The sequence below is a fragment of the Lygodium microphyllum genome, chromosome 8 (assembly GCF_053477565.2).
Source record: "Lygodium microphyllum isolate KBCC chromosome 8, Lygodium_microphyllum_v1.1.10, whole genome shotgun sequence".
NCBI classification, from domain to species: domain Eukaryota; kingdom Viridiplantae; phylum Streptophyta; class Polypodiopsida; order Schizaeales; family Lygodiaceae; genus Lygodium; species Lygodium microphyllum.
The window spans coordinates 28,216,662-28,225,743 of NC_141142.1; positions in this window are offsets into that span (position 1 = coordinate 28,216,662).

The following is a 9,082-nucleotide window of genomic DNA, read 5'->3' on the forward strand; positions in this document are numbered from 1 at the left end:
CCATTTTTGAGTGATTTAACCTGTAATTTCTACACTAAAAGGTGCCATATTTGGGTCTTCTAATAGTTGCAATTGCTAGTTTTTCAATATTGAAAATAACACTATCATGAGAACCATTAGCCATAGTGAGACCAAGCAAATACACAGAAGGGCAAGATGACTTGCTATAATATCTTACAAATTAGCCCCAAAAGCACTACTAAATTAAGTGGGAGAGAGGAGATACTACCAAAGTAATGAGCTGTCCACAAATTGTAAGTGAAAGACTAAGTTTAGGTGATTGCCCTCAAATAGAATGTGTAGAACTGAAGTGACAGGTTGCTATAATAAATTGCAGTAGTATGCCAATAACCAACTGTGAGTAATTGGAGCCCCAAGAGGAACACCAAGGAAAAGGGGATTCTACTGCAAGAAAATCTATCTTGTAACATCAACAAGCTTTTATTTCATTCTTTTGATGACCAAAACAAAGAAAACAACAATTCTTCACATAGCATCATAGTAAATATCTCCCACGGATTTGATAGAATCAACCATAATCTTCAACATCTTCATAAAATCCATCAATAGAACAAAGAACCTAGAAGAATACACCATCTTTGAATGGGAATCAATCACATAGTATTCATTTTCAATGTCTTCATAGTTCTCTCTCTCAATCTCTCATATACAGTTACACTGTTTTGATAGAATTGACTATCTCTTGCTCTCTCTCTCTCTCTCTCTATCCATCAATAGTACATCATATCCTCACTACATTACTCTCATAATGACTCTCAATAATCCTTCTTAGGTCGTGGATGCACCTCCCAAGAGGTATGTCTGATGTGAAGAGGCACCAAAGCCACTACTGTGTCCCTTCATAGCTCACTACTATCACTGTCACTCAGTCTTCTCTTCAGTCTTCAACAGCTGCTTCTTCCATTTGTTTTAGTTCTTTTGAAATTAGATTCATCCTTTCCAAAAGTTAGAAAACTTTCCCAAAGTCACACATAATTTCTACAGAAGATCTACAGAACAGTACAATACAGTATCAGAGCAGATACAAAACAGTTACAGAGCAGAGACAGAGCAGAGACAGAAGCTCTACAGAAGGTTTACAGAGGGTTACAAAAGGTCATTAGAACCTCATAACTCATACTAAAACCATTCCAAACTATCAAAAACTATTCAATAAGCTCCGAAAGATTTCAATCTTCATCAATTCATCAATCCATGCTTTATACATAAGAAAATCAAAACAAAACAGAAGCTGTATAGAAGGTATACAGAACCAATCAGAACCTCAACAAAACCTATCAGAATATCACAAAGCTTCATATCTCTACTAAAAATCATCATGAGCTTCCAAAACATAATCAATATCATCCAAAACATTCTCAAAAACTTCCATTAACAACCATACATCACTCTAAATCCATCAAAAATCAATCATTGAGTCCTCAAAAACAACAAAAATTAGTCAAAAATTCAGTCTTTTTCCACTCTCAACAGCAATGAAGAAGGAAGAAGACAAGAACAACCGGCACTGAAGACTATCACAACTATAGTGTGTCAGAAACCATACATCCAATAGGCACAGATATCATGTACAAGGTAGGTCTCAAAGATAAATGAAGAGAATTGCGAGATGCATAACCCACTGAGCAAAGCTCAATACATAATCCAAAAGCACATAAATACCGCTGACAACACCCTGATAGACATAAGTACAAAGTGTAAGCCAAGAGATCAAATCATCCCATGATAGGGTAACTGCATCCAATAAATATCAAGAGAGCAGATACATGTCACAATGAGTCCCACTATCTCATTGTAATAAGCTGAAGCTCCACTGCATAAAGCAAATGCTCTATAGTACATTCAAGTGTCAAAGTGGCTTAGTACATAAAGCTGAGTAGCTTCCACTGAAGCAAAAGTCAAATGCCAAATGAGAAAGCAAAGCTCAAAACATCATGTGAACATCCAAGTATCCAAGATATATGAAGCATATGCCAGGAGCATAAAACCCAATAGATTCTTCAAACCTGTAATTGCATAAGCCACTGAAGTAACCAAGGCATGTAACCACAATCAATATCAATGTAACAGAGCTCAAATCTGAGCTCAAAAGCATGCAATAGCATATCGAGAAGTAAACATAACAATTAAAGTGGTGGTACTTCCATTGAGTATCTCATAAAGTTTAATAAGCATTAGGCATAAGTTTTTCACTGATAAATACTTATTGCACTATTATTACAATACTAAAATGTTAGTAAAATTTGAGTTGTTTCGAGCCCAAAATCAGTCCCAAAAGCATAACCATACCATCTGGGCACTAAAACAGCATCCTCGAAGCATCAAACATATATTATGGAATTTATTGTTTGATGTCCAAGCTAGAATAGTTCTCTTCTATGTAAAACATAGAACAAAAATCAAATTTTGAGTGCCTAGATTTGTATATCTCATCGCCCTCTTCATTTCTTGCTATAGAAGGCCTAAATGCAAAAGTTATGGCCAAAATATGATAGTGCTATTAAGCTACCATAGTTGTCCACATGACTTATATAGCATGCTCTGTATCCACTCAAAAATGGATAAAATGGCTACTCCTCAACTCAATAAGCATTGAAAAAGGCTTAGCTAAGTTAGGAAGCTCCTCAACAAGCGCGGAGCAAGTTGGAACAAGTCGAAAGAAGGAAAGACTCAATGCATACCTCGAGAGAAAGAAACAATGGCTACCATGAAACCTTGAGTTGAAGCTTTGGATTCAGGCTAAAGTAGAGGATGAAAAAGCTTCTTGAATGGTTTTCTTCGATACTAGTTGAAGGGAGTGAGCCTAGAGTGGAAGCACAAGAGCAAAAGCAAGAGTTATGGTGGCAAGAACAAGAGCAAGAGAGAGATATATATATACAAGATGTGGGAACTCCAATTGTCACAATGTGTGGCTGGCCTTCTCTTTATTCAAATGTCATTGAAAGAATAAAGAAAGAAGTAACACTGATGGGCACTCACGACCTACAGTGTACTTGTGTGCGGGTACTATCAGTGTAGTAATACATAGGTGGCTAGGCACATATGCCTTTACCCCCAACAGAAGATTGTACAAGTGAGCTTTCACCTCTTCTAGTTCCTTGATATTTTCTTCAATTTCTTATTTTCTCCTCTAATTCCTTACCTCTATTTTCCAATTCGTTATCATTCTCTTCTACCTAGGCTTACAAGGCTCGGTGTTGCTAACCAGATTTTATTAGGAATCTTTCATAGGCCTCTTTAGTCTCATCTAGTTGCATCTATAGTTCATGCCTATTCCTAATGGCTTGGACCTTATCTCTGCGAAGCTCCTCACATAGCTATTCTAATGTGCTCATGCCACTCATGGTACTTTTTACCAATGGTACTTCTTCCCAAATTGATGTGCTTCTATGGGCACATGTAGACTTGGTAAGGCATTGTTTTTCTCTATGTGTCACGACAATCACCTCCTCTATAGCCTTCCCTTTTTCCAACTCTGTGAACTTAATTTGGATGGTTACAACTAGTTATTAATCGACGAGTGGTGGATTTTCAAACATCTTTTCTTTACCCTTGTTGGAGTTGTTTTCCCCTCTCCTAATATCTCTTCCAACTTGTTATGGAAAAGTCACTTCTCTTTTTCACTTATCCTCTTTATAGGATAGTAGTGACGCCCTTTCAAAGTCTTCATTTCCTTTCCTAACAGTGGCTTTTAGCCTTTTTGATTCCCCTCTTAACTCTTTCTTAGCAGTGAAAGCTACTACTTATTTTTGTTGGGTCCCCCCTTCACTAGAGTCTTCTGAAGATGAGCTTCTCTCACCTTCTTCTCATCATTTTCTCTCTCTTGTGGCTATTTTGTTCTCCACTTAAGGATGGGGTTTCTTTGTCCTCCTCCCTCTTTCTTTTTTCCCTTTCTCTACATGTTTTTTTTTTGTGTGCTTTCTTAGATTCATTCTGTGTGTCTTTCTCTCCTATCATAATCCTTTGTGACAGTGAGCTAGGGTCAGTGTCTCTTCACAGCTCACTACTGTCACTTCACTCTAGTCTTCTCTTGAGTCTTCAGCATCTACTTCTTCCACTTCTTTCAACTCTTTTGCACTTGTATTCACCGGGAATCGTAGCTTACAATAAATCTCAAATAATATGGATAATAGGATGTATAAAGCTTATTATGGCCAAGATTTTTAGTAGCAAGTCAGTTATGAAGTAGGTAGTTCCTTGTTTGGAAATGTTGGAGCTTATAAGCAACAACATAGTTGAAGCATAGGAACACTTCGTGAGCAATGTGGGCATTCTAAGGGATCTTGGAAAAGCCATACATCATTGAGTCAATCTCCAACAAGAACGGATATTGTGGGTCAATCATCAGATAAGGATGGTCATGATAGCATTTGTAATTATGATTTTTAGCAAGGAAATGTTGACTCTGAAGTGTCTTATAGGAGGCAAGTGGTATCGAGTAGCAATATTATGAGTATCAAGAAATGGAATTCAGCAAGTCAGCCGCTCATTTGACTAACTTTTTTGGGTTAGGACATTAATCAACATCTTATTTGTGGATTTTGCTTGGTCATTGACTTAATGATAATAGGAGATGACTTGCCATGAATCATAGGAATGTGGTAAAAAAGTGTTACGTGATCATGTTAAGAAAATGTGTCCCTTGATTCCTAACCAACTCAATCAAGCAACCAAATTGTGAGATCACTTGTCCCCACAATATCTTGGCCATGGTGTGGGCATCGTCCTTGTGTGTGGCTCTTGCCTCAGCCCATTTGGTTATATTGTTTTTTGCCATGATAATACATCATGCTCAAGAGTATTGGGCAATTTCATTGATTAGTCTTGCAAAGTCATTTTCCCAATTTTTGAAGAGTTCTCTAGTAATTATAGGTGAGAGTTCCATCTTGTCATTTTGGATTGGAAGTTTTGAGCACTAGTACTCATCACAATGTTTGACAAATTGTCTTGCATCCTTGAACAAGGTAGGCCACCATGACTATGATTGCATGACTTTTGTAGTTGTGGTGTGGCAATTGAAATGATCATCTACTATCCCTTTGTGTGCTTCTTGGAGCATATCCTCAATGTCATGCTCACATACACATTGTTGAAGAAGACCATCCTACCCCAATCTATAAAGATGACTTGCAATTTTCTAGTAGAGTCAATTCTTAATCAAGAGATGAGAGAGTTGGACCTTCTCTATTGGGCATGCTGGTAGACCATTTTCTAGAATATCTACAATATTATTAGCCCAAAAGAAGTGAGTTTTGCCTTGAACGTTGTGCCTCTTGTTGGATTCTAAAGATTTGGGCATTTGGTAGATCATTGTCGACTCCCATAGCCTTTTCTCCACTTATGATTCTAGACATGTGGTTGAATATTGCTCTCCTTCATGTACGACCATAGAAAAATCAAATTCAAGTAAACGTAGAAGCCATCTAATGATTTAACATGTAACATGTAGCCTATTTACTAGGTACGACAATGCTTGATGATTGACAAAGAATGTGAAAGGAGTGACTAGTAAATAGTAGCAAAAAATTTTAACAATGTAAAGAATCCTTAAGCCTTCTTATTCACTTGTTGATAATTCATCTCAATTTTGGTAAGCTTCTTGTTAACAAAACTTATTAGATAATACATTTGTGACTCGATCTCCAAGTTAGTACTTTTTGTGGGTGGAGCATCAAAGGCTATGTCAAATTCTTTATTAGCTATTAGTACTTCTACATGCTCCAACTAGTCCAACTTCACTAACCACACTTGCCTCTCTGAGCAATCCTTCTATGTGAGAGGGCTTGGGGTCCACTGAGATTTGCTCTATCATTTGTTCATCATTGTCATTCCTCTATTACATTCCTCTACACTTTCATTTTCTATCAATCCTTCCTCCTTGAGTTTGCTTTCCTCCTCCTTGCTCTTGCATTAGGAAGTCAGAGGTGTGGGAATCAAACATGACTTGGTGGAGATCTTTCCATTTTTGATTGGGTCCATTAAGAACTTTATTGAAAATTAGGATAGACGTTTACTTTTGACTTACTGCAAAAGCATGGTCACCTTGAGTTAAGGGCCATCATATTTGGATTAAGACTTGGGAGTATTTGAGGATCTCTACAACAAGTGGCTTCATGCCTAAAGCATCCATAAGTTACTACAAGTACATATTGGTCTTAAGCACTTTCATGGAGCCTCTCCCACAATGCACGTAGTGCATGTTATGATGATAAGGTTAGGACAACTTCAAGGTTTCAACTATCTTGAAGAGCTCTTGTGATTTCTTTACATCTGCCGCCACATAAGGTCTTGCATATCATTCATCTCAACCTTATCTAGGCTCAGTTGAGGATCCTATTAGTTATCTATGGCTATCTTGTCCTTGCTTCTTTCCTTATGCAAATTATCAATGTAGATAGCCTAATCTAGTATATAATTGATATTGGAGTGATTAAGACTTGATTTTCTTGCACTTCTTACTTTTGAGATGAATTCTTACATGCTCTCATTTTTGTGTTGCTCAATATTCATTAGCCAAATGATGAGATTATTAGTGTAATTAGCTTTCACAAAGTGGTTGATAAAGATATCCTTGAGCAATGCAAACAAGGCTTTTTTGATGGTGTCAAGCTCGATGAACCAAGTTTGTTGTCCCTTTTCTCCTAGGTACAAATTGAATACCTGCACTTGCTAAGCATAACTCGTGAGGTTGCTACTTCACAGACTTGTCAAACAGTTCATTGAAGTTATAAGGGATATCCTCGACCTGATAGTTAGCATGCTTGGCCATAAGAGGAATCTTTGCTTGATCCTTAGTTCTCCATCCTGGTTAAGAGAGTTTGAGCTATGTGAGTTCCTACTTGAGGCATTTCTATGTGATCAAATAGGCATTAGTGCACAAGATCCAATAACAACAAATCTTGGGAAAATTTCTCGCTCTAGAATTCAATAGCATTTGATGGTTGCAAGTTGATATCATGTATCATTGTTGCTATCTATCAAGTGATCGTTATAGTCAATTTTGAGGCAAAACAAACCTTTTAATTAGTGTTCACTAATGACAAGATTAGTGAATAGGCAAATGGGACACTGCCATGTGAGATCAAAATGTAACCTTTGAATTTTTGTTAATTTGACTAAACTTCTTGTAACACTAGCAAAAAGGTGAAAAGGGGTCTCCAAACTTATCCTTGCAAAGCAATTCCAATTGGAGGATTTGTCCTTGATAATGTAAAATTTTTGGCTCCTTTTTCTTACTTTTAGTGCCTTGATGTGACTTTTGAAAAGTGGGGTCCTTTAAAGTGCCTCAAAACTAAAAAAATAAATTTTTAAGTTTTAATCTTGAAGGAAAAATATTTAAAAGTTTTTGCAGTTCGCCTCCTTTTTATTTGCATTCATCTTGTAGCTCTCATTATTTTGGTACCATAGGTCCTTAAAACTCATTTTTTCTTTGCATCTACTCTATTTCTTATTTGTTGTGAAAATCTCTTACTTCTTTCATGGCTTCTTCTAGAGGTGGATTTCTGACTTTATATTGTAGTAGAGAGAATGATATGTGGTATCCAACAATCTACAAGCTCCATTATTGGATAATAAAATTTCCCTCTTGTAAAAGTTCTTTCCTCTTGTAAAAGTCCTCACAAGATCAACAAATAAAAAAGAGAAAATGTGAATTTATATTGGAAAGGATGGATTCTAGAGCTTAATTTATATAGATTAAAAAATGGTATGCAAACATTCAACATGTGTAAACTTCAAAGGATCTTCACTTGTGGCATCTTCCATGCAACATTACTTCCCACCTCATTGTAAGGCATTGACATTTACCTTCTATGCAAGATTAACTTTTTATGTGTCTTTTCATTCTAGTTTGTATTGTTCCACTAACCTTGTAAAGCTTGAGTAGGTTGTGCATATGTGTTTCCATCAACAAGGGGGAATGACAACCCACTGGAGTCACTCATAAGTATATTTAGTGGCATGTATGCTAAATTCAACAATCTTATTTGCCCTGATTGTCCCTCGTTGTCAAGGAGAGTACTAAGAGGTGAGAGTCTAATATAGATTTGAGCCTCCAAGAAGCTTCTTCAGGTGGTAAACCTCTCATCTAATTAAATAATTAATGATAGAATGAGAGTGAAGCTTCTTCACATTGACTTATGATAGCCTCAAGAATGTACTGAATAAGACCTTCTTTATCTAGGTGATAACTGTATCCACAAGAGTACCATAGAAGGGCTTGAGATGACTAACATGGAATACATTATGAATCTTAGTGGAAGAGGGTAGTTCCAATCTATATTCCAGGTCTCCAATAATGCGCTTTAGGAAATCCTTCAAGGTAGAGTAATGAGACTTGGGCACTTTCAATAACAACATACATCTTCATCTAATCTTTGGGTCTTCCTAAGATTCATCTTAAACTATTGAAGAAGGGTCTACATTCTTTCCAATTCTTCTTTTCCATGAGGATTGACTTCTCATTGAAAACGATTGTGGGTAAGGCCACCTTATAACCACATATAGCCTCAAAGGGTGAAAGTCCAATACTAGTATGAGTGGAGTTATTGTAGGTAAACTCAGCCAAATGCAACCAAGAATTCCACACATGCTACACATTATGATAGAAATGGCAAATGTAAGTCTCTAACCACTTATTTACCCTTTCTATCTAGCCATCAATTTGTGGATAGTAGGCTATAGAAGGGGCCAATTGAGTGCCTATGGAGCTGAATACCACCTACCAAAAGTTACTCATGAGCTTTGAATCTCTTTCATGTACAATCACCGTGTGGTAATCCATGTAATCGAAAGATCTGCTCCATAAACTGATTATCCACCTGTGAAGCAGTGAACTATGTCTTGGTAGGAATAAAATGGGCTACCTTAGTGAGTCTATTCACCACCTCATAGATACTATTCCATCCCCTTTTGGTAGTAGGTAAACAAGTAATGAAGTCCATGGTAATGTGCGTCCACTTGCCCTCAGGAATAGGTAGTGGCTACAACAAACTATCGAGCTTATGGGTGCTATCCTTATTTTGTTGATAAGGCATACACTTCATACAAAGTCCTTGATATC